Here is a 24,210-nt window from a genome sequence, read left to right as displayed (position 1 = left end):
GCCTGTGCTTGACAAACTGAAGAGCTCAGTTGTCGTGTCAAACCTACAACTTGATGACTTTGTGGAGCTGATATGAGGATCGATTTTGCTGCCTTGTCCTTCCTCTCAAGCTTACAGTGAAATAATAAAGAGAATCTGTTCACATCAAATTCCTGCTTAAAATCTTCCATTGACCTCAGAATAAAGTCCAACATCCCAGCATATCATAGAAGCTCCTTGGCTTTCCAGCTTTCTCTGGCCCCTTCTCCAACCCTAACTCCCAGTCTCATACCAAAATATTTACACGCCCAACACTTTGCCATATTCTCACTTGGCCCAGTGCCTTTGCATATGCTGTCACCCTTCAAGCTTGACTCAGGACAAATCCTACCTGGAAAGTTCTCTGTGACCCATCATAGTCAGGTTAGGGGTCTCTCTGTGTTTCCTTCTTCTACAGTTAAATCTTACCTGTGTCAAAATTCTCTGTTGGGGGGCTTCCGGGAAGATGGCGGAAGAGTAAGACGCGGAGATCACCTTCCTCCCCACAGATACACCAGAAATACATCTACACGTGGAACAACTCCTACAGAACACCTACTGAACGCTGGCAGAAGAACTCAGACCTCCCCAAAGTCAAGAAACCCCCCCAGGTACCTGGGTAGGGCAAAAGAAAAAAGAATAAACAGAGACAAAAGGATAGGGACGGGACCTGCACCAGGGGGAGGGAGCCGTGAAGGAGGAAAGGTTTCCACACACTAGGAAGCCCCTTCATGGGCGGAGACTGCGGGTGGCAGAGGGGGAGAGCTTCGGAGCCACGGAGGAGAGCGCAGCCACAGGGGTGTGGAGGGCAAAGCGGAGACATTCCCGCACAGAGGATCGGTGCCGACCAGCACTCACCAGCCCGAGAGGCTTGTCTGCTCACCCGCCGGGGCGGGCGGGGCTGGGAGCTGAGGCTCTGGCTTCGGTCAGAGCGCCGGGAGAGGACTGGGGTTGGTGGCGTGAACACAGCCTGAAGGGGTTAGTGCACCACGGCTAGCCGGGAGGGAGTCCGGGGAAAAGTCTGGACCTGCCGAAGAGGCAAGAGACTTTTTCTTTCCTCTTTGTTTCCTGGTGCGCGAGGAGAGGCGATTAAGAGCTCTGCTTAAAGAAGCTCCAGAGACGGGCGCGAGACGCTAAGGCTGCTGCTGCCACCACCAAGAAGCCTGTGTGTGAGCACAGGTTACTATCCACACCCCCCTTCCGGGGAGCCTGTCCAGACCACCACTGCCAAGGTCCCGGGATCCAGGGACAACTTACCCGGGAGGACACATGGTGTGCCTCAGTATGGTGCAACGTCATGCTGGCCTCTGCCGCCGCAGGCCCGCCCCACACTCTGTGCCCCTCCCTCGCCCCGGCCTGAGTGAGGCAGAGCCCTGAATCAGCGGCTTCTTTAACCCCGTCCTGTCTGAGTGAAGAACAGACGCCCTCCAGCGACCTACACGCAGAGGCGGGGCAAATCCAAAGCTGAGTCCCTGGGAGCTGTGACAACAAAGAAGAAAAAGGGAAATCTTTCCCAGCAGCCTCAGAAGCATCGGATTAAAGCTCCACAAACAACTTGATGTCTGTGGAATACATGAATAGACAATGAATCATCCCAAATTGAGGAGGTGGACTTTGAGAGAAAGATTTATGCTGTATAGCTTTGCTTCCACCATTTGTCCTAGGGTTCTATCCGTCCGTTTTTTTTGTTTGTTCGTTTTGTTTTTCTTTTCTTCTTTTTAAATTTTTTTTTCTTAATACTTATTTTTTTATTTTAATAATTTGATTATATTTTATCTTACTTTATTTTATTTTACTTTATCTTCTTTCTTTCTTCTTATCCTTCCTTCCCTCCTTCCTTCCATCCTTCCTCCCTCCCTCTCTCCCTCCCTCCTTTCTTTCTTTCTTTCGTTCTACTTCTACTAATTCTTTCCTTCTACTTTTTCTCCCTTTTCTTCTGAGCTGTGTGGATGAAAGGCTCTTGGTGCTGCAGCCAGGAGTCAGTGCTGTGCCTCTGAGGTGGAAGAGCCAACTTCAGGACACTGGTCCACAAGAGACCTCCCAGCTCCACATAGTATCAAACGGTGAAAATCTCCCAGAGATCTCCATCTCAACACCAGCACCCAGCTTCGCTCAACGACCAGCAAGCTACAGTGCTGGACATCCTATGCCAAACAACTAGCAAGACAGGAACACAACCCCACCCATTAGCACAGAGGCTGCCTAAAATCCTAATAAGTCCACAGACACCCCAAAACACACCAACAGATGTGGACCTGCCCACCAGAAAGACAAGATCCAGCCTCATCCACCAGAACACAGGCACTAGTCCCCTCCACCAGGAAGCCTACACAACCCACTGAACCAACCTTAGCCACTGGGGACAGACACCAAAAACACAGGAAGTACGAGCCTGCAGCCAGCAAAAAGGAGACCCCAAACACAGTAAGATAAGCAAAATGAGAAGACAGAAAAACACACAGCAGATGAAGGAGCAAGGTAAAAACCCACCAGACCTAACAAATGAAGAGGAAATAGGCAGTCTACCTGAAAAAGAATTCAGAATAATGATAGTAAAGATGATCCAAAATCTTGGAAATAGAATGGACCAAATGCAAGAAACATTTAACAAGGATCTAGAAGAACTAAAGATGAAAAAAACAATGATGAACAACACAATAAATGAAATTAAAAATACTCTGGATGGGATCAATAGCACAATAACTGAGGCAGAAGAACAGATAAGTGACCTGGAAGATAAAATAGTGGAAATAACTACTGCAGAGCAGAATAAAGAAAAAAGAATGAAAAGAACTGAGGACAGTCTCAGAGACCTCTGGGACAACATTAAACGCACCAACATTCGAATTATAGGGGTTGCAGAAGAAGAAAAGAAAAAGAAAGGGACTGAGAAGATATTTGAAAAGATTATAGTTGAAAACTTCCCTAATATGGGAAAGGAAATAGTTAATCAAGTTGAGGAAGCACAGAGAGTCCGATACAGGATAAATCCAAGGAGAAATACGCCAAGAAACATATTAATCAAACTGTCAAAAATTAAATACAAAGAAAACATATTAAAAGCAAGGGGAAAACAACAAATAATATACAAGGGAATCCCCATAAGATTAACAGCTGATCTTTCAGCAGAAATTCTGCAAGCCAGAAGTGAGTGAAGGACATATTTAAAGTGATGAAAGGGAAAAACCTGCAACCAAGATTACTCTACCCAGCAAGGATCTCATTCAGATTTGATGGAGAAATTAAAACCTTTACAGACAAGCAAAAGCTGAGAGAGTTCAGCACCACCAAACCAGCTTTACAACAACTGCTAAAGGAACTTCTCTAGGCAGGAAGCACAAGCGAAGGAAAAGACCTACAATAACGAACCGAAAAAAATTAAGAAAATGTGAATAGGAACATACATATCGATAATTACCTTAAATGTAAATGGACTAAATGCTCCCACAAAAAGACACTGATTGGCTGAATGGATACACAAACAAGACCCATATATTTGCTGTCTACAAGAGACCCACTTCAGACCTAGAAACACATACAGACTGAAAGTAAGGGGATGGAAAAAGATATTTCATGCAAATGGAAACCAAAGAAAGCTGGAGTAGCAATTCTCACATCAGACAAAATAGACTTTAAAATAAAGACTATTAGAAGAGGCAAAGAAGGACACTACATAATGATCAAGGGATCGATCCAAGAAGAAGATATAACAATCGTAAATATTTATGCACCCAACATAGGAGCACCTCAATACATAAGGCAAATACTAACAGGCATAAAAGGGGAAATCGACAGTAACACATTCATAGTAAGGGACTTTAAACCCCACTTTCACCAATGGACAGATCATCCAAAATGAAAATAAATAAGGAAACACAAGCTTGAAATGATACATTAAACAACAATGGACTTAATTGATATTTATAGGACATTCCATCCAAAAACAACAAAATACACATTTTTCTCAAGTGCTCATGGAACATTGTCCAGGAGACATCATATCTTGGGTCACAAGTCAAGCCTTGGTAAATTTAAGAAAATTGAAATTGTTTCAGGTATCTTTTCTGACCACAATGCTATGAGACTAGATATCAATTACAGGAAAAGATCTATAAAAAAATACAAACACATGGAGGCTAAACAATACACTACTTAATAATGAAGTGATCACCGAAGAAATCAAAGAGGAAATAAAAGAATACCTAGAAACAAATGACAATGGAGACACAACGACTCAAAATCTGTGGGATGCAGCAAAAGCAGTTCTAAGAGGGAAGTTTATAGCAATAAAATCCTACCTTAAGAAACAGGAAACATCTCGAATAAACAACATAAGCTTGCACCTAAAGCAATTAGAGAAAGAAGAACAAAGAAACCCCGAATTTAGCAGAAGGAAAGAAATCATAAAAATCAGATCAGAAATAGATGAAAAAGAAATGAAGGAAACAATAGCAAAGATCAATAAAACTAAAAGGTGTTTCTTTGAGAAGATAAACAAAATTGATAAACCATTAGCCAGACTCATCAAGAAAAAAAGGGAGAAGACTCAGATCAATAGAATTAGAAATGAAAAAGGAGAAGTAACAACTGACACTGCAGAAATACAAAAGATCATGAGAGTTTACTACAAGCAACTATATGCAAATAAAATGGAAAACCTGGAAGAAATGGACAAATTCTTAGAAATGCACAACTGCCAAGACTGAATCAGGAAGAAATAGAAAATATGAACAGACCAATCACAAGCAATGAAATTGAGACTGTGATTAAAAATCTTCCAACAAGGGCTTCCCTGGTGACGCAGTGGTTGAGAGTCTGTCTGCCAATGCAGGGGGCACAGGTTCGTGCCCCGGTCTGGGAAGATCCCACATGCTACGGAGTGGCTGGGCCCGTGAGCCATGACCGCTGAGCCTGCGCATCCGGAGCCTGTGGTCCACAACAGGAAAGGCCGCAGCAGTGAGACACCCACGTACCGCAAAAAAAAAAAAAAAAAAAAAAAAAGCTTCCAACAAACAAAAGCCCAGGACCAGATGGCTTCACAGGCGAATTCTATCAAACATTTAGAGAAGAGCTAACACCTATCCTTCTAAAACTCTTCCAAAATATAGCAGAGGGAGAAACACTCCCAAACTCATTCTCCAAGGCCACCATCACCTTGATACCAAAACCAGACAAGGATGTCACAAAGAAAGAAAACTACAGGCCAATATCACTGATGAACATAGATGCAAAAATCCTCAACCAAATACTAGCAAACAGAATCCAACAGCACATTAAAAGGATCATACACCATGATCACGTGGGATTTATTCCAGGAATGCAACGATTCTTCAATATATGCAAAACAATCAATGTGATAAACCATATTAACAAGCTGAAGGAGAAAAACCATATGATCATCTCAATAGATGCAGAGAAAGCTTTCAAAAAAATTCAACACACATTTATGATAAAAACCCTGCAGAAAGTAGGCATAGAGGGAACTTTCCTCAACATAATAAAGGCCAATATATGACAAACCCACAGCCAACATCATCCTCAATGGTGAAGAACTGAAACCATTTCCACTAAGATCAGGAATAAGACAAGGTTGCCCACTCTCACCACTCTTATTCAACATACTTTTGGAAGTTTTAGCCACAGCAATCAGAGAAGAAAAGGAAATAAAAGGAATCCAAATCGGAAAAGAAGAAGTAAAGCTGTCACTGTTTGCAGATGACATAATACTATACATAGAGAATCCTAAGGATGCTACCAGAAAACAACTAGAGCTAATCAATGAATTTGGTAAAGTTGCAGGATACAAAATTAATGCACAGAAATCTCTGGCATTCCTATACACTAATGATGAAAAATCCGAAAGTGAAATCATGAAAACACTCCCATTTACCATTGCAACAAAAAGAATAAAATATCTAGGAATAAACCTATCTAAAGAGACAAAAGACGTGTATGCAGAAAATTATAAGACAATGATGAAAGAAATTAAAGATGATACAAATAGATGGAGAGATATACCATGTTCTTGGATTGGAAGAATCAACATTGTGATAATGACTCTACTACCCAAAGCAATCTACAGATTCAGTGCAATCCCTATTAAACTACCACTGGTATTTTTCACAAAACTAGAACAAAAAATTTCACAATTTGTATGGAAACACAAAACACCCTGAATAGCCAAAGCAATCTTGAGAACGAAAAACGGAGCTGGAAGTATCAGGCTCCCTGACTTCAGACTATACTACAAAGCTACAGTAATCAAGACAGTATGGTACTGGCACAAAAACAGAAAGATAGGGCTTCCCTGGTGGCGCAGTGGTTGAGAGTCCACCTGCTGATGCAGAGGACACGGGTTCATGCCCCAGTCTGGGAAGATCCCACATGCCGCAGAGCGGCTGGGCCCATGAGCCATGGCCGCTGAGCCTGTGCGTCCGGGGCCTGTGCTCTGCAACAGGAGAGGCCACAACAGTGAGAGACCCGCATACCGTAGAAAAAAAAACAAAAAAGAAAGATAGATCAATGGAACAGGATAGAAAGCCCAGAGATAAACCCATGCACATATGGTCACCTTATCTTTGATAAAGGAGGCAAGAATATACAGTGGAGAAAGGACAGCCTTTTCAATAAGTGGTGCTGGGAAAACTGGACAGGTGCATGTAAAAGTATGAGATTAGATCACTCCCTAACACCATACACAAAAATAAGCTCAAAATGGATTAAAGACCTAAATGTAAGGCCAGAAACTATCAAACTCTTAGAGGAAAACATAGGCAGAACACTCTATGACATAAATCACAGCAAGATCCTTTTTGACCCACCTCCTACAGAAAGGGAAATAAAAACAAAAATAAACAAGTGGGCCCTAATGAAACTTCAAAGCTTTTGCACAGTAAAGGAAACCATAAACAAGACCAAAATACAGCTCTCAGAATGGGAGAAAATATTTGCAAATGAAGCAACTGACAAAGGATTAATCTCCAAAATTTATAAGCAGCTCATGCAGCTCAATAACAAAAAAACAAACAACCCAATCCAAAAATGGGCCGAAGACCTAAATAGACATTTCTCCAAAGAAGATATACAGACTGCCAACAAACACATGAAAGAGTGCTCAGCTTCATTAATCATTAGAGAAATGCAAATCAAAACTACAATGAGATATCATCTCACACCAGTCAGAATGGCCATCATCAAAAAATCTAGAAACAATAAATGCTGGAGAGGGTGTGGAGAAGAGGGAACCCTCTTGCACTGTTGGTGGGAATGTCAATTGATACAGCCATTGTGGAGAACAGTATGGAGGTTCCTTAGAAAACTACAAATAGAACTATCATATGACCCAGCAATCCCACTACTGGGCATATACCCTGAGAAAACCATAATTCAAAAAGAGTCATGTACCAAAATGTTCTTTGCAGCTCTATTTACAATAGCCCGGAGATGGAAACGACCTAAGTGTCCATCATCGGATGAATGGATAAAGAAGATGTGGCACATATATACAATAGAATATTACTCAGCCATAAAAAGAAATGAAATTGAGCTATTTGTAATGAGGTGGATAGACCTAGAGTCTGTCATACAGAGTGAAGTAAGTTAGAAAGAGAAAGACAAATACCGTATGCTAACACATATATATGGAATTTAAGGGAAAAAATGTCATGAAGAACCTAGGGGTAAGACAGGAATAAAGACACAGACCTACTAGAGGATGGACTTGAGGATATGGGGAGGGGGAAGGGTAAGCTGTGACAAAGCGAGAGAGAGGCATGGACATATATACACTACCAAATGTAAGGTAGATAGCTAGTGGGAAGCCCCTGCATAGCACAGGGAGATCAGCTAGTTGCTTTGTGACCGCCTGGAGGGGTGGGATAGGGAGGGTGGGAGGGAGGGAGACGCAAGAGGAAAGAGATATGGGCACATATGTATAAATGATTCACTTTGTTATAAAGCAGAAACTAACACACCATTGTAAAGCAATTATACTCCAATAAAGATGTAAAAAAAAAAAAAAATTCTCTGTTGACTTGTCTTACTCCCTCATGAGACTAAAGATAAATTGTTCCAGCCGTGTAGTAGGCGCTCAACAAATGTTTCTTACATGAATACACTTATTTAATTCATGATAAGGGATATTTCTCAAACACCTGTTATGTGCCAGATAGTTTTCTACGTGGAGATATAGCACTTTACAAGGCAGGCAAAACCCCTTCTTTCTTGAAGCTTATATTAAAATAAAGGAAGGAGACAATAAATAAGTGTATATTAAAGTTTCAGGTGTGATAAGGTATGTGAAGAAAATCAAAGCAGAGTGAATGGGTGAATGAATGAAGAACTCGGACCTAGGAATCAGGCCATTCAAACTGCTGCCATAGAAGCCAATCTTACTGCTATCAATTCAAATTTGAAATTACATGGATTTATTTTTTAATTTGTATACATTTTACAAATATTTATTGATTGTCTTCTAGATGCCAGCCATTGCTCTAGGTCTGGGATACAGCAGGGAACAGAGCAATTATTTAGTTAGTTAGTTTTGGCTGCATTGGGTCTTCGTTGCTGCTTGCGGACTTTTCTCTAGTTGCGGTGATTGGGGCTACTCTTCGTTGCGGTGTGCAGGCTTGTCATTGCGGTGGCTTCTCTTTGTTTCTGAGCACGGGTTGCAGGCACACAGGTTTCAGTAGTTGTGGCACATGGGCTCAGTAGTTGTGGCTCGTGGGCTCTAGAGCACAGGCTCAGTAGTAATAGTGCACGGGCTTAGTTGCTCCGCAGCATGTGAGATCTTCCCAGACCAGGGATCGAATCTGTGTCCCCTGCATTGGCAGGCAGATTCTTAACCACCGCGCCACAAGGGAAGTCCCCCAGAGCAATTTTTATTAGGAATTTTTATTCCCATCCTTGCAGAGCTTACATGTGAGTGTTAGCAAGTAAATATATAATATTATCAGAGGCTGGGAAGTGCTTTGAGGAAAATAAAGCAAATTAAAAGGCAAAGAAATTCTTGAGTGTAAACTAGACTAAGAGCAGGCAGATCTGGGTGTGAGACCTGGGAACCTCACTTATGGTTGTATGGCTTTAACCAAGGTTTTAATCTCCTCAGGTCTCCGATTCTTCATTTGTACAATTAATGCCTCTCTGAAAGTATGGTCATGCTACTCCAGCAGGATGATGGACTCTATAAAGTATTACGAATATCACTTTTAACTATTTTCTCATATACCTTGTCTTCTAAGATTGCCAGGAAAGTTAACTAGATCATTAGTGATCTAGTTATGATGATCTCGTTATGATGAAGCAGCACTCATTATATCTAAATGCAACATGAAATTATAGAATTTTCAGATTCTTGTAGTATGTTCGCATTATGTAACTATTTATATAATGTGACTTAATTAAGATGTTTTCAATCTTAGTATTTCTTAAAAGAGCTATCATTTCTGACCACTAACAGTATCTAGACTTCCTATATCATTCAGATTAAAGGTTTTTTGTTGCAATATGCATATATCCTTTGTCAAATTGACTTTAATTCCTGATTCTAGACATTAAACAGATTGTTCTTTTCATAATTTTGTGATTTAAAAGAGCTCCTATCATTTTTAACTTAGATAAGTATAGTTCAAAGGAAGTTTAAATTCAAAGAGGCTGGGGTCCGAGCCTCCCGGATGTCTGGGACAGTCCCGACAGGGATACCTGTTTTTTTGTTGGTGACTAAAACAATGGGGAGGATTTGATCTGGCGGGACAGTTACCCAAAAGGTGACTTAAGTTTTCACTATGATCCCTCACTGGAGTTTTATACTATATATTATTATATACATATACGGATTACAATGTAATTACATATACAAAGCTACATTTGTGTATGTAATGGGTAATATAAAGCATTTTAAAGTGTAATTTTGTACTATACGAGTCTTTCAGGAAAAAGTATAAGCATACATAAAAAAACAATTCACAAGATTAGGCAGCATGTGACAACTGACATACAGGTGGCACAGACAATAGAGGATGGAAGGACTTCAGAGAAGGAAGGGTAGTTTACTAAATTTGACAATCAGGAAAGGCTTTGCAGATGGCTAGGGATTTGAGTTAAGGACATATGATTCAGAGATGGATCAAGAGAATGAAGACATTTCCAGGAAGGTATGGGAAAGGCCCTGAGATGGTACCCATGGAAGGATGTTTGAAATCAAAACAATGTAGCAGTAACTGAGGGCAGATCTGAAGTAAAGGCTTTAAACAGGAATATATTTGGAATAATTTAGGTGGAAAGAAAAGTCAGGAAAAATGTGGAAGGCCTTGAATGATTTCATCCCTGATACACTGTTGGTGGGAGTAGTAAATTTATACAGCTTTCTAGTGAGCAGTTTGGCAGTATTTCTCAAAATGCATATAACCTTTGATTTAACAATCCCACTTCTAGGAATTTATTTTAAGGATATAATCAGAGAAGATCTCAAAAATATGCGTAAAAGGATGTTTACTGTAGCATTATTTATAATATAAAAATAAAACTATCTCACATACCAAATTGGTAATAACAGTGTCTCCACCTATGGAATCCAATGCAACAATGCAAGCTGGTTTTTCAGGATTACTAAGGAGATGGAAATGTAATGTAAATATGAAGTGAAGAAAGCAAATCATAAAATGTCTTTATACAATATGATTCTGCAGGGGCAGAAAACTTTTCCCTTCTTCCCTTCCAGTTTCTTTGCCTGGCCTAATAATTAACTTGACATAAGATAGATTAACAGGAGAAAAACAAATTTAATTTCATAAGTACAGGAGCCCAATAAAATATGTAAGACTCAAAGAAGTGACCGAAGCAGGCAGCTTTTATACCTGCTTGACAAGGAAACAATAAATTTGTAAAGAATTGACAAGACAAAGGAGTTTGGGCCTGGAGTAGTAAATTAGCGAAGAAGTAACAAGGTTTGTTTATATAGCCGTCTCAGCCCTAAATTCCCTGTCTCTGGTGATAAGGATGCCTTCTAGCCTCCTGGTACCAGGAGGGTTCCTTTCACATAGGATATTTATTTCCTGCTTTCAGGGGTACAAAGGAGGGTCAGAGTGTTCTTGCACCAGCTGTTTCTTAGGTAACTTTAATCCAAAGTAATTGATACACCAAAATGGCATATTTGGGGGTAGCATATTCTACTTTCCTTCAATTCAAAATTTTTAAAGGTTGTATAAGGTGGGCAAGGAATACACCAAAATGTTAACTGTGGTAAATGGGTGCTTTTTTTTTTTTTTTTTAAACAATCAATGTTTACCTGTCCTGTGCTCCATCCCCTCAGGGCCAATCTGATAAACTGTGATAAGTGGTAGAGGACACTCAGTGCAGTGCAGTATAGTGCGGACAGCTGCCTCTCCCAGGGACAATGGCTCTCTTACAAACAGAGGCTTCCTGAAACCAGTGCCTGAAGTGCAAGGCTCAGCGGAAGGCTTGCAGTGCAGACGTTTTAAAGGGAAGTAAGCTTTCAGTTTCTCAGATGACACCAAGTAAGAACAGGGGCTTCAGTTAGTGTTTACTTAGATGCCAGGCATTGTGCTAGTGTTTCTCATAGATGGTCTCATTTAAACTCCCAACAGTCTAATAAGTTAGTATTCTCATTGTATATATGAAGAAACTGAGGTACAGAGAGGTTAAATAATTTCCTCAAGGACACACAACCAGCAAGAGATGGAACCAGGATCCAAATGTAGATAATGACTCCAGAGTCCATACTGACCACTACACTCACCCACCCATTTTAATGGAAGACAGAAAAAAAAAAATCCATCCTATACAGCTCCTCATCCTAGGGTCACCTGCTGCAATGTCCTTGGTGGTGGAGTTAGGCAGCATATGATCCAATAGAAAAATTCTGGATGGGGCCTGTGGGAGCCCTCTGGTACTGGGTCTGGCACCTACGAGCTTTGTAACTTTGGGCAAGTCATAATGCCTCCAAGCCTTGACTTTCGTACGCATATAAGGCAAATAATATTCCTTGACCTGCAGGCCTCCCAGGATGGCTATGAAGATCAAAGGAGACAAAACACATGAAAGTCCTGTGAAAACTATCTAGTGCCATACAAGTAAAAGGTATTATTAGTCATAATACTAGCATGGAACTCTCAGAGTCTTAAGATTGGACACCAGATTGCTCTGAGAAGCTCCTCCAAGGGTCATTCTCAAGGAGTATACCATATGACAACACAGACATTTGCTCCAGCTGGGGCCTGACAATCGTGATGTGCTATTTGGAACAAAGCACCTGATTTGCACCACAGTGCAACGCACTGTGTAGTAACACCTACCCATGACTAATGGACAGAGGTGAGCTGAATAATGTCATTCACACAATCCAAGTCCTGGCCTGGAAAGCCATTCAGAGAACTTACTCTGAGATTCAGGCCTAGTAAGGTCCTTCTTGATTCACAAGGCAGAACATAAGAGGCAAACAATTGATGGTGCCCACCACAGACCAGGCCCCTGCCTGTGCTAGGCCCCTTAAAAACATCTTCTCTAAGCCTCAGAGCATACCTGCTATTATCTGCATTTTACAGTTAAGAGAGTTGAGGCTCAGAGAGGTTAATGGGCTTGCCTACCAGAGAGCTAAAGGGCTAAAGAGAAAATACTGACACAATTTCGTTCCTCCATTTCTGTTCCAGTAAAGATATCTAAACTCTTTTTTGGTTCAGTCCCTCCAAAATGAAGATAATTAATAAATCAAATTATCTCCTGGGTTTCTCTTGACATGTTAGGTGAGTAAAACTGACATTTATCCAAAATATTTTATTATAATATATATCAATATTTTGAAACCAATGTATGGCTGCCAGACTCTTATAAAAATCATTTGAATTTAATAGAAAGTAGTTTTGTCTAACTTTTTTCTCAAATAACAGGGAAAGGCTTTTGATTTTTAACTGAGAGAAATGAAAGGAATATTTACAACAAATATGGCCCATTCTTAATGTCAGTAATAAACTCATGTAATTCTATAAGTTTGTTTAACACATAAACAAATTGCCCCCAAAATGAGCAGACAGTCCACAAAGGAAGAAATATAAATTTTTATCAAACATATGGAAGCTCACGAATAATGAAGTCAATTCAAAGTAAAACAATGATATCCCACATTTCATATGTTGACTAAGTAGAGATTTTTAACTTTTTAATATTTAATGTTGGTAAGTGTGCATTCTCATGAACTGCTGGTAGAACTGCATATCAGCACCTTTCTAGAAAGTGACTTGGTAATGTGTATAAAGATCCTTCAACAATATGCTCTTTTTTAAAAAAATTATTTTTTTATTTTTTTTATTTTGGGCTGCGTTGGGTCTTTGTTGCTGTGTGTGGTTTTCTCTAGTTGCGGCGAGTGGGGGCTACTCTTTTGCTGCGGTGAGCGGGCTTCTCATTGCAGTGGCTTCTCTTGTTGCAGAGCACAGGCTGTAGGTGCGCGGGCTTCAGTAGTTGTGGCACGTAGGCTCTACAGAGCAGGCTCAGGAGTTGTGGCGCTCGGGCTTAGTTGCTCCGTGGCATGTGGGATCTTCCCGGACCAGGGCTGGAACCCGTGTCCCCTGCGTTGGCAGGCAGATTCTTAACCACGGCGCCACCAGGGAAGTCCCCAATATGCTCTTTGACTATGGTAGATTAAATATGGCCACAAATTCCTTGTCACTTCCCCCGCCTCTGGAATCTGACCTGTGACTACTTTGACCGAGAGCGCATGGTGGAAGAGACTCTGTGCCAGTTCCAGGCCTAACCTTTAAGAGGACTGGCAGCTTCCACCTCCTCCCTCTCTGAACCCAGTGGAGACGCCCACCTTGGAGGGGAACTGAGGCCCCAGCCAACAGCCAGCGCCAACTTGTCAGTCATGTGAAAGTTACCTCGGAAGTGGATCCTCTAGCCCCAGCCAAGCCACCCCAGCCAGCTAACACGTCAAGCAAAGACAAATTGTCCCCAAATTGCAAGCAAATGAATGATTGCTGTTTTAAGTTTTAAGTGACTAGGTTTTAAGTTTGGAGGACATGTTACGCAGAATATTGACCTGATATTGATCCAATAATTTTGCTTCTAGAAATGTATCCTCAGGCACTAATCAGGAATGCAGACAAAGGCTTACACCCAAACATTTCTTGCAGAGAAGTTTCGAGGAATGTTAATGTCTAAATTAGGAAAAATGATCATGTAGGTCGCAGTATAACCAGTATGAAAGTAATTCAAATGTTAGCAATATGGTAGAGTACTTATGATAGACTTTCAGGTGGAAAAAGTCATAAAAAGAACTATGAATATAAAAAGGAAAAAAATTAAAAGTTAATAGTGGTTATTTCTGGGCAATAGAATAATGAGTGATTTTATTCTGACCTTCACATTTTTGTGATAATTGCACAAAATAGAAAAAATAAATCTTAAAAATGAGAAAACTATCAACTTGTAAAATCTGTCCATAGATAAACAAATAAATAAAGCTCCCTTTTAACTATAGCTTCAAACTTTTTCATAAAACCATTTTACCAAGGCATTCAGCAATATTGATGTTGAATCATCTGCTATTTCTCATAATTGACAGGCTGATAAGCAGTTACACTGCAATTTTAAAAGTCAGCAGGAGGAATAAAGACGCAGGCGTAGAGAATTGACTTGAGGACACAGGGAGGGGGAAGGGTAAGCTGGGACGAAGTGAGAGAGTGGTATGGACATATATACACTACCAAATGTAAAATAGATAGCTAGTGGGAAGCAGCCACATAGCACAGGGAGATTAGCTCAGTGCTTTGTGTCCACCTAGAGGGGTGGGATAGGGAGCGTGGGAGGGAGATGCAAGACCAGGGAGACATGGGGATATATGTTTATGTATAGCTCATTCACTTTGTTATACAGCAGAAACTAACACACCACTGTAAAGCAATTATACTCCAATAAAGATGTTAAAAATAAATAAATAAATAAAAGTCAGCAGGAGACAGACTTATTAGCAAAGGGCTTTGATAATCCATAAACTGGATGTAAAAAATCCTGAATAATTAAGCAGTTCTAATGATGTGGCAGAAAGCAAAATAACTGAAGAAAAAGCTTCAAAAAATCAGATTAACATCATTGAAAATCTGTTACCTGCCAGGAAAGTTCCTAGAGCCATGTCACTTAATCCTCTCAACAGCCTTGTGAGGTAGGTGTTATTCCCATTGTACAGATGAGGACGCGGTGGCCTTGATGGAACTTCCTACAGCCTCCAAATGCAGAGCCGAGAGTTGGGTTCAACGCACATGTTTTTTCCACAGTACCGGGCCATTCCACTCCAAGGTCAGGGTTCAACATTCTTACAGGATGAAAAAAAATATATTAAACATATAAGCTTTTTGAAAAAGCCTTTCTTTCATTCTAACACAATTCATTAAAATATATTTAACTGAACTTTGTGAACTTCTTTTGCAGGATCATTTTCTTCTTGCATAACTTGAAGTAATCCTTAAAAAGTCAATGCCAATGCTGTAAGAAGCCTAGACTATTCTCGAGCAATTAGAAGGTGTTGCGGGGAGGCCAGGCTGACAAAGCAGAGGTACTTGTCCTCTCTCTCACAGCATCTCTGAGAAACCCTGTCTTTAGCGTGACTGAGTCTTTTAATAAGTTGGAACCTGGCTGTGCTCGTTGGTTTTATTCACTCTTCATACCTGTTTTATTCTGTTTCCAATAGGCCATATCCATTTTGGGAGCCAAGATGTGAGGGATCAGTACCACAGAGAAGCCCCACAGGGCATCTGGCAGGATAATGTGGAGAGCCAGATTTCAACCAAGCCCAGGGGTTTTTGTTTGTTTTTAAAGACAGTGGTTTGTTTTTAAAGACAGTAGTTTGTTCTGTTTGTTGTTAAAGAAGAGTAACTAATGATAATAACAGCTAAGATTTCCATAGTGTTTACATGCATCAGCTCTGTGCTGTGTACTTTGTGAACATTATCCTACTTAATCCTCACGACTCTAGGAGGTAGGCACTATTTTTACCTTCATTTTACAATGAAGATGTGAGGTCTCAGACCCCAGATAGGTGGTGGTCGGGGTATGAATTGTTTGTCCCATCTCAGTCTATGCTCCTAACTGCCACATGAACTGTAGTAGTCAGGCTGGAGTTTCAAAGAGAAGCCTGCTTCTGTCCCTTTCTGTCAGTTCCTGCGGGAGTCCCGAGTATTAGCAAAAGGAGAAGGGCCATAGCCAGGAGAATGGAGAAATGGGAATCCTAGTCACGCAAGGCCAAGCTGAAGGGTGGCTCTTCCCGGAACCACCTAGTTCCAAACTTCTAAGGACTCTGAGTCTTCTTTTAAATGTACTTCTATTCATTCATCATTCCCTATATCTAAAGGGATATAAGGGAGTTTACAATGATAGACAAAATATAACATGAAGTAAGAAAGAAAAAGAAATGAGTGGTAAGTATTCAATGGCCGACATAAAATCATGATCAGTAATCATCACAGATCACAGTGTCTGGTAGATTGAAATAAACCAGTGGCTCAAGACAAGCACAACTAATGCCAATATTAAGATCAGTAAAATATTTCCTCCTGAAAGCAAAGGGGCACAGTGCAGTGTGATGAGCAGTGCCCCCTGCATCTCCAAATGATTAAACACCAGGCAGCAAAGCGCAGTGGCTGAGCACACAGACTCTGGAGCCAGACTGCCTGGGTTCCACCACTTTCTAGCTGAGTAATCTTGGGCAAGTTATTTAAGCTGTTTGTGCCTCAGTTTCTTCATCTATAAATCGGGACTGGGGAAATATGGAAGACTGAATGAGATAATGGATATAAAGCCTTCAGAACAGTGTGGGACATGCGGGAAGCACTGTGTCTGTGTGCTGTTATCATCAGCCTGGTTTGGAATATAATAGACACTTCCTACCTCAGGACCCCTGTCCTCACTGCTCCCTCTGCCTGGGACAAATTTTGCCCCCATTATACAGATGGCTCACTCCTTTCTCTCCTTCAAACCTTTGCTCTAATGCCACTTTCTCAGTGAGGCCTTTCCAGACAACACTATTTAAAACTGAAATGCTTTCCCTACTTGTCTCCATCAAACCAGCAAGCTACATCTCCTTCCCCAATTCAATTCTCTCCTTCTCATGAGCTCTTCTCAGGCTCAGATAACCAATTACTTCATTTCCTCTGTTTTTTGTCTATCTTCCATCACTAAATGAGGGCAGGTTTCTGTTTTATTCACTGAACAATTACCAACACCTACAACAGAGCATGACAGAGAACAGACACCCAATAAACCCATGATGAACGAACTAACCAACACATTCATCATTGTACAACTGCAGGGTCCTTTTGAAACACCTGTAAGGGCAAGTCAGTCAGTCAAAAAGAGAACCTGTAAATTGTCTGGACTTTTCAATCTTCTGATAATAATTTGAGAAAGACTTTGAGAGGCTTACAAAATTTTATAGTGACAAAGGTTACTCCACTGAAATTTTAGGTGATGTGTACTGTTTTATACTCTTGGAGTGAGTTTAGAATTAGTGACTAAGAGTCACTTCCAGCAGAGGAACAGCTAGAGGGAATTGTCAAAATGCAGAGTAAGAATAAAGCATTACTGGAATTAAGTCATCACTCTGTCAGTTCCTAATGGAGCCAGTCCAAATAAATCATAGGTTTTACTATCCAGTTCTCTCCTGACAGCAAAGCAAGGACAGGAAAGCTGGTTATTAATGAGACATCGTATTTCATGCCTCAGAGGAACTCAAAATTCTGAATTTCCTAAGACAAAGGCAAGTGTTGAGTGCAGAACTTGGGGAGAGACATCAAGACATATGGGGCTCCCACTTAGTACTAAGACTTACATGACTGCACAGGCCTAAGTGGTGACTGGCCGTCTTTCAGTCACTGAAGGGCAATCTAGCAGAACAGAAAACATGCCACAGAAAGGGCAACAGAAGGCAACAAGGTGAGTCAAGCTCCAGGTGAAGCTGGGAAACTCTCCCAGTCCCAAAGGCAGATTGATCCATGTCATCCACATGTGGTAGAAAGCCAACCTCAAAGGAGCAGCCATTTCTATACACCACTCTTCGGTCAAACAAAAGAGTTTGGGCGTACTCTTAACTTTCCGATGGCTGAAGTACGAGAGCCAGGAATACTTCCATGAGATATTCTTCATAAGGTTTTCAGAAAAAGAAAGTTGATTGACTAGGCTGCAATTCTGGCCATTCTGTTGTTGTCCTTATCTGTTGTCATGGAAATTGTGGCCTGAACACAGATCTCACTGAGGTTCCCAACTGAGAGAACTGTGTGGCATGGATTGCTGGCTGTGAATGAGGCTGTGCTTGTCTCTTGTTACCCTTTTTGGTTTAAAGTCTATTTTGTCTGATATAAGTATAATATACCCCTGCTCTCTTTTCTTTTCCACTTGCATGAAATGTTTTTTTCCATCTCTTCACTTTGAGCCTATGTGTGTCCTTAAGGCTGAAGTGAGTCTCTTATAGGCAGCATATAGTTGGGTCTTGTTTTTTAATCTATCCAGCCCCTCTGCCTTTTGACTGTTGAATTCAATCCATTTACATTTAGAGTAATTATTGACAATTAAGGACATACTAATGTCATCTTATTAATTGCTTTCTGGATGTTTTGTAGTTCCATTGTTCCCTTTTTCCTCTCTTTCTGCCTAACTTTGTGAATTGGTGATTTTCCATGGTGGTATATTCTGATTCCCCTCTCTTTATTTTTTATGAATCTACTAAAGGTTTTTGCTTTTGGGGTTACCATGAGGCTTACATAAAACATCTTATAGCTAAAACAGTCCATTTTAAGTTGATAGCAACTTAACTCCAATCACATGTAAAAGCCCCACCCTTTTACTCCTCCCCCTTTTTTGTTTTTGATGTCACAGTTACCTCTTCTTGTATTGTGTATTTGTTAACAAATTAAGGTACCTATAGTTATTTTTAATACTCTTGATCTTTAACTTTTACACTACACTTAAGTGGCTAACACACCATCATATTACAAGTATTAGAGTATTCTGAATTTAACTATAAACTTACCTTTACCAGTATATTCTATACTTTCTTTTTTTTATTGAATTATAATTGACATACAATATTATGTTAGTTTCAGGTGTACAACATAGTGATTTGATGTTTAAATGATTACCATGATAAGTCTAGTTACCATCTGTCACCATACAGAGTTATTATAATATTATTGACTATATTCCCTATGTTGTATATTATATCCCTATGATTTATTTATTTTCTAGCTGGAAGTTTGTACCTATTAATCTCCTTCACGTACTTCACTCCTCTTCCCCACCCGCTTCCCTCTGGCAGCCATCAGTTTGTTCTCTGTATCTATGAGTCTTTTTTTTTTTTTGGCTATGCCACATGGCTTGCAGCATCTCAGTTCCCCAACCAGGGATTGCACCTGGGCCACAGCAGTGAAAGCCCAGAATTCTAACCACTAGGCCACCAGGGAACTCCCTCTATGAGTCTTTTTTGTTTTGCTTTGTTTGTTCATTTGTGTTGTTTTTTAAATTCTACATATGAGTGAAATTATATGGTATTTGTCTTTGTCTTACTTCACTTAGCGTAATACCCTCTAGGTCCAACCATGTTGTCACAAATGGCAAGATTTCATTCTTTTTTATGGCAGAGTATATATAGATAGGTATATACCTATATATGAATATTGCTCATTAATAGACATATGGATATATATATACCACATCTTCTTTTTCCATTCATCTATCAGTGAGAGTTTAGGTTGCTTCCATGTCTAGGCTGTTGTAAATAATGCCATAATGAAAATAGAAGTTTATATAATTTTTTAAATTAGTGTTTTCATTTTCTGCAGATAAATACCCAGGAGTAGAATTGCTGGATTGTATGGTAACAGGCATATTGTATGGTATGAATTTTTTGAGGAATCTCCATACAGTTTCCCATAGCGGCTGCACCAAATGTGTTTGTTGGCCATCTGCAGGTCTTCTTTGGAAAAATGTTTATTCAGATCCTCTGCCCATTTTTAAAATTGTATTGTCTGTTTTTTTGATGTTGAGTTTTTTTATATATTTCAGATACATATCAAATACATCATTTGCTAGTATCTTCTCCCATTCCATAGGTTGCCTTTTCATTCTGTTGATAGTTTCCTTACTATTACTGTAGCTTTGTAGTATAGTTTGAAATCAAGGAGGGTGATACCTCCAGCTTTGTTCTTCCTCAAGATATATTTGTCTGTTCAGGGCCTTTCATGTTTCCATATAAATTTTAGAATTGTTTGTTCTAATTCTGTGAAAAGTGCCACTGGTATTTTGATAGGGATTACACTGAATCTGTAGATTGCCTTGGGTAGTATGGTAATTTTAACAATATTAATTCTTCCAATCCAGGAGCATGGGTTATCTTTCCATTTGTTTGTGTCATCTTCAATTTCTTTCATCAGTGTCTTACAGTTTTTTTGAGTATAGGCCTTTTACCTCCTTGGTTAGGTTTATTACTAGGTATTTTATTCTTTTTGATGCAATTGTAAATGGGATTGTTCTCTTAATTTCTCTGATAGTGTTGTTAGTGCATAGAAATGCAACAGATTTCTGTATATTAATTTCATATCTTACAACTTTACTGAATACCTTGATGAGTTCTAATATCTTTGTGATGGCATCTTTAGGATTTTCTATGTATAGTATCATGTCATCTGCAAGCAGTGACAGTTTTATTTATTCCTTTCCAATTTGGATGCCCTTTCTTTCTTTTTCTCATCTGATTGCTGTGACTAGGACTTCCAATACTATGTTGAATAAAAGCGGCTAGAGTGGAATCTTTGCCTTGTTCCTGATTTTAGAAGAAATGCTTTCAGCTTTTCACCTTTGAGTATGATGTTAGCTGTGGGTTTGTCAGATATGGCCTTTATTATGTTGAGGTATGTTCTCTCTATACCCACTTTGTTCAAAGTTTTTATCATAAATGGATGTTGAATTTTGTCAGAAGCTTTTTCTGCATCTATTGAGATAATCATAAGGTTTTATTCTTCAGTTTGTTAATGTGGTGTATCATATTTATTGATTTGCAGATATTAAACCATCCTTACATCTCTGGGATAAACCCCACTTGATCATGGTTTATGATCCTTTTAATGTATGGTCAACTTCAGTTTGCTAGTATTTTGTTGAGAATTTTTGCATCTATGACCATCAGTGATATTGACCTGTAATTTTATTTTTTTATAGTGTCTTTGTCTAGTTTTGGTATCTGGGTAATGCTGGTCTTGTAAAATAAGTCTGGAAGCATTCCTTCCTCTGCAAGTTTTTGGAATAATTTGAGAAGGATAGACGTTAACTCTTTTTTAAATGTTTGGTAGAATTCACCCATGAAGCAATCTAGTCCTGGACTTTTTTTCGTTGGGAGTTCTCATTGCGGTTTTGATTTGCATTTCCCTGATGATTAGTAATGTTGAGCATCTTTTTATGTGTTTGTTAACCATCTGTACGTCTTCTTTGGAAAAATATCTCTTCAGCTCCTCTGCCCATTTTTTAATCAGGTTGTTTCTTTTTTAGATATTGAGCTGTCTGAGCTCTTTATATATTTTGGATATCAACCCCTTACCAGATACATCATTTGCAAGTATCTTCTCCCATTCAGTCAGCTGCCTTTTCATTTTATTGATGGTTTCCTTCACTGTGCAAAAACTTTTTAGCTTGATGTAGTCCCACTTGTTTATTTTTGCTGTTCTTACACTTGCCTGTGGAGACATGCAAAAAAAAAAAAAATTGCTAAAATTGACGTCAAAGAGCTTATTGCCTTTGTTTTCTTCTAGGATTTTTGGTTTCAGGTCTTACATTTAAGTCTTTAATCTATTTTGAGTTTATTTTTTATATCATTTAAGAGTGTGTTGTATGTTTTTTAGGTTACTAATTAGCATCCTTACATTTCTGCTGGAAGAACTCCTTTCAGCATTTCTTGTAAGGTATTTTTAGTAGTGTTGAACTCTCTCAGTTTTTGCTTTTCTGGGAAAGTCATTATCTCTCCTTCATTTCTAAAATATAACTTTGCCAGATACAGTATTCTTGGTTGGCAGTGTTTTTTCTCTTAGCACTTTGAACATATCATCCCACTCTCTTCTGATGTAAGGTTTACACTGAGAAATCCACTGGTAGCCTTATGGGGGTTCCCTTGTAATTTCCAAGCTTCTCTTCTCTTACTGCTTTTAAGATTCTCCCTTTGTCTTTAAATTTTAACAGTTTTAGTATAATGTGTCTTGAAGAGAATTTCTTAAAGCTGAGTTTGTTTGGTGACCTATGAGATCCATAAACTTGGATATCCAAATCTCTGTCCAAATTTGAGAAGTTCTCAGCTGTTATTTCCTTAAATAAGCTTTCTGCCCCTTTCTCTTCCTCTCTTGCTGTTGAAACTCCAATAATTCACAAAGTATTTTTTTTCATGGTATCCCATAAATCACATAGGCTTCCTTCTTTCTTTTTCATTCTTTTTCCTTTGTTCTCTGACTGGATACCTTCAAAGTTCCTATCTTTTAACTCACAGATTTTTCCTTTGGCTTGATCCATTCTGATGTTGATGCTCTCCATTTCATTTTTCATTTCATTCCTTGTATTCTTTAGCTCCAGAATTTTTATTCACTTCTTTATGATTTCTGTCTATTTGTTAAACTTTTCATTTTGTTTATGTATTGTTTTCCTGATTTTTTTGAACTGTATTTTCTTGTAGCTCATTAAGTTTCCTTAAAACAACTATTTTGAAATCTTTATCATGTAAAGTACAGATTTTCATGTCTTTGAGATCAGTTACTGGAAAATAATTATAATCCTTTGGTGATGTCCTGTTTCCTAGATTTTTTCATGTCCTTGAAGTTTTGTGTTGCCATCTTCTCATTTGAAGTAACAGTCTCTTCCTTTAGTCTTTATTAACCTCCTTTGAGAAAGAAATACCTTCCACCAGCCCTGCTAGTGATTGAGGCTTTCTACCTGCTCCGTGCTTCTTGCTCCCTCTTGTGGAAGAACTCCTAATTTATAGGCATACATTGAAGATATGGCAGGTTCAGTTCTAAACCACCACAATAAAGTGAATACCGCAATAAAGTCACATGATGTTTTTGGTTTCCCAATGCATATAAAAGTTATGTCTACATTATACTGTAGTCTAGTAAGTGTCCAATAGCATTATGTCTAAAAAATGTACATATCTTAATTAAAAAATACTTTGTTGCCAAAAAATACTAACCATCATCTGAGGCTTCAGCAAGTTGCAATTTTTTTTGCTGGCAGAGGGTCTTGCCTCGATGTTGATGGCTGCTGACTCGTCAGGCAGGTGGTGCTGAAGTGTGGGGTGGCTGTGGCGATTTCCTAAAATAAGACAGGAATGAAGTTTGTCACATCAATTCCTGCTTTTACAAATGATTCTCTGTAGCACACAATGCTGTTTGATAGCATTTTACCCACAATAGAACTTTTTCTAAAATTGGAATCAATCCTCTCAAACCCTGCCGTTGCTTTATCAACTAAGTCTATGTAATATATGTAATATTCTAAATCCTTTGTTGTCATTTCAACAATCGATTAAGTTCACTATCTTATATGGGCACAGTTTGTGGCACCCCAAAACAATTACAATAGTAACATCAAAGATCACTGATCATAGATCACCATGACAAATATAATTATAATGAAAAAGTTTGAAATATTGTGAGAATTACCAAAATGTGACACAGAGACACAAAGTGAGCAAATGTGGTTGGAAAAATGGCACCAATAGACTTGCTCAACACAGGGTTACCACAAACCTTCAATTTATAAAGAACACAATAACCTGCAAATTGCAGTAAAGCCATGCACAATAAAATAAGATATATATACACTACCAAACGTAAAATAGATAGCTAGTGGGAAGCAGCCGCATAGCACAGGGAGATCAGCTCAGTGCTTTGTGTCCACCTAGATGGGTGGGGTAGGGAGGGTGGGAGGGAGACGCAAGAGGGAGGAGATATGGGGATATGTGTATATGTATAGCTGACTCACTTTGTTATAAAGCAGAAACTAACACACCATTGTAAAGCAATTACACTCCAATAAAGATGTTTAAAAAAAAAAGATATGCCTGTATACCTTCTCTTGATTTTGCAACAAACCAGGCTGAGTACTGATGGTCTCCTTTTTGTTTTTACAGAAGTAGCACTAAAACTCAAGTTTGTAGGTTCT

At 39.3% G+C, this 24,210-nt stretch overlaps 1 long non-coding RNA gene across 1 annotated transcript in view; it reads right to left on the bottom strand.

Moving 5' to 3' along the window:
* LOC109551919 (uncharacterized) overlaps positions 1 to 23,611 on the bottom strand; it is a 175,556-nt gene extending 151,945 nt beyond the window's left edge. Inside the window, exons 1-2 of the long non-coding RNA XR_002178624.3 lie at positions 23,237 to 23,611; positions 15,133 to 15,337 (exon numbers count right to left, since the gene is read on the bottom strand). This is a non-coding gene — a long non-coding RNA (uncharacterized lncRNA). The remainder of the gene's footprint in view (positions 1 to 15,132; positions 15,338 to 23,236) is intronic.
* Between the last annotated feature and the right edge of the window lie 599 nt (positions 23,612 to 24,210).

The sequence above is a fragment of the Tursiops truncatus genome, chromosome 4, assembly GCF_011762595.2.
Source record: "Tursiops truncatus isolate mTurTru1 chromosome 4, mTurTru1.mat.Y, whole genome shotgun sequence".
Classification (NCBI taxonomy): Eukaryota; Metazoa; Chordata; class Mammalia; order Artiodactyla; family Delphinidae; genus Tursiops; species Tursiops truncatus.
Note: the sequence above shows the minus strand (reverse complement) of the source record. Positions and strands in the feature narration are given on the sequence as shown.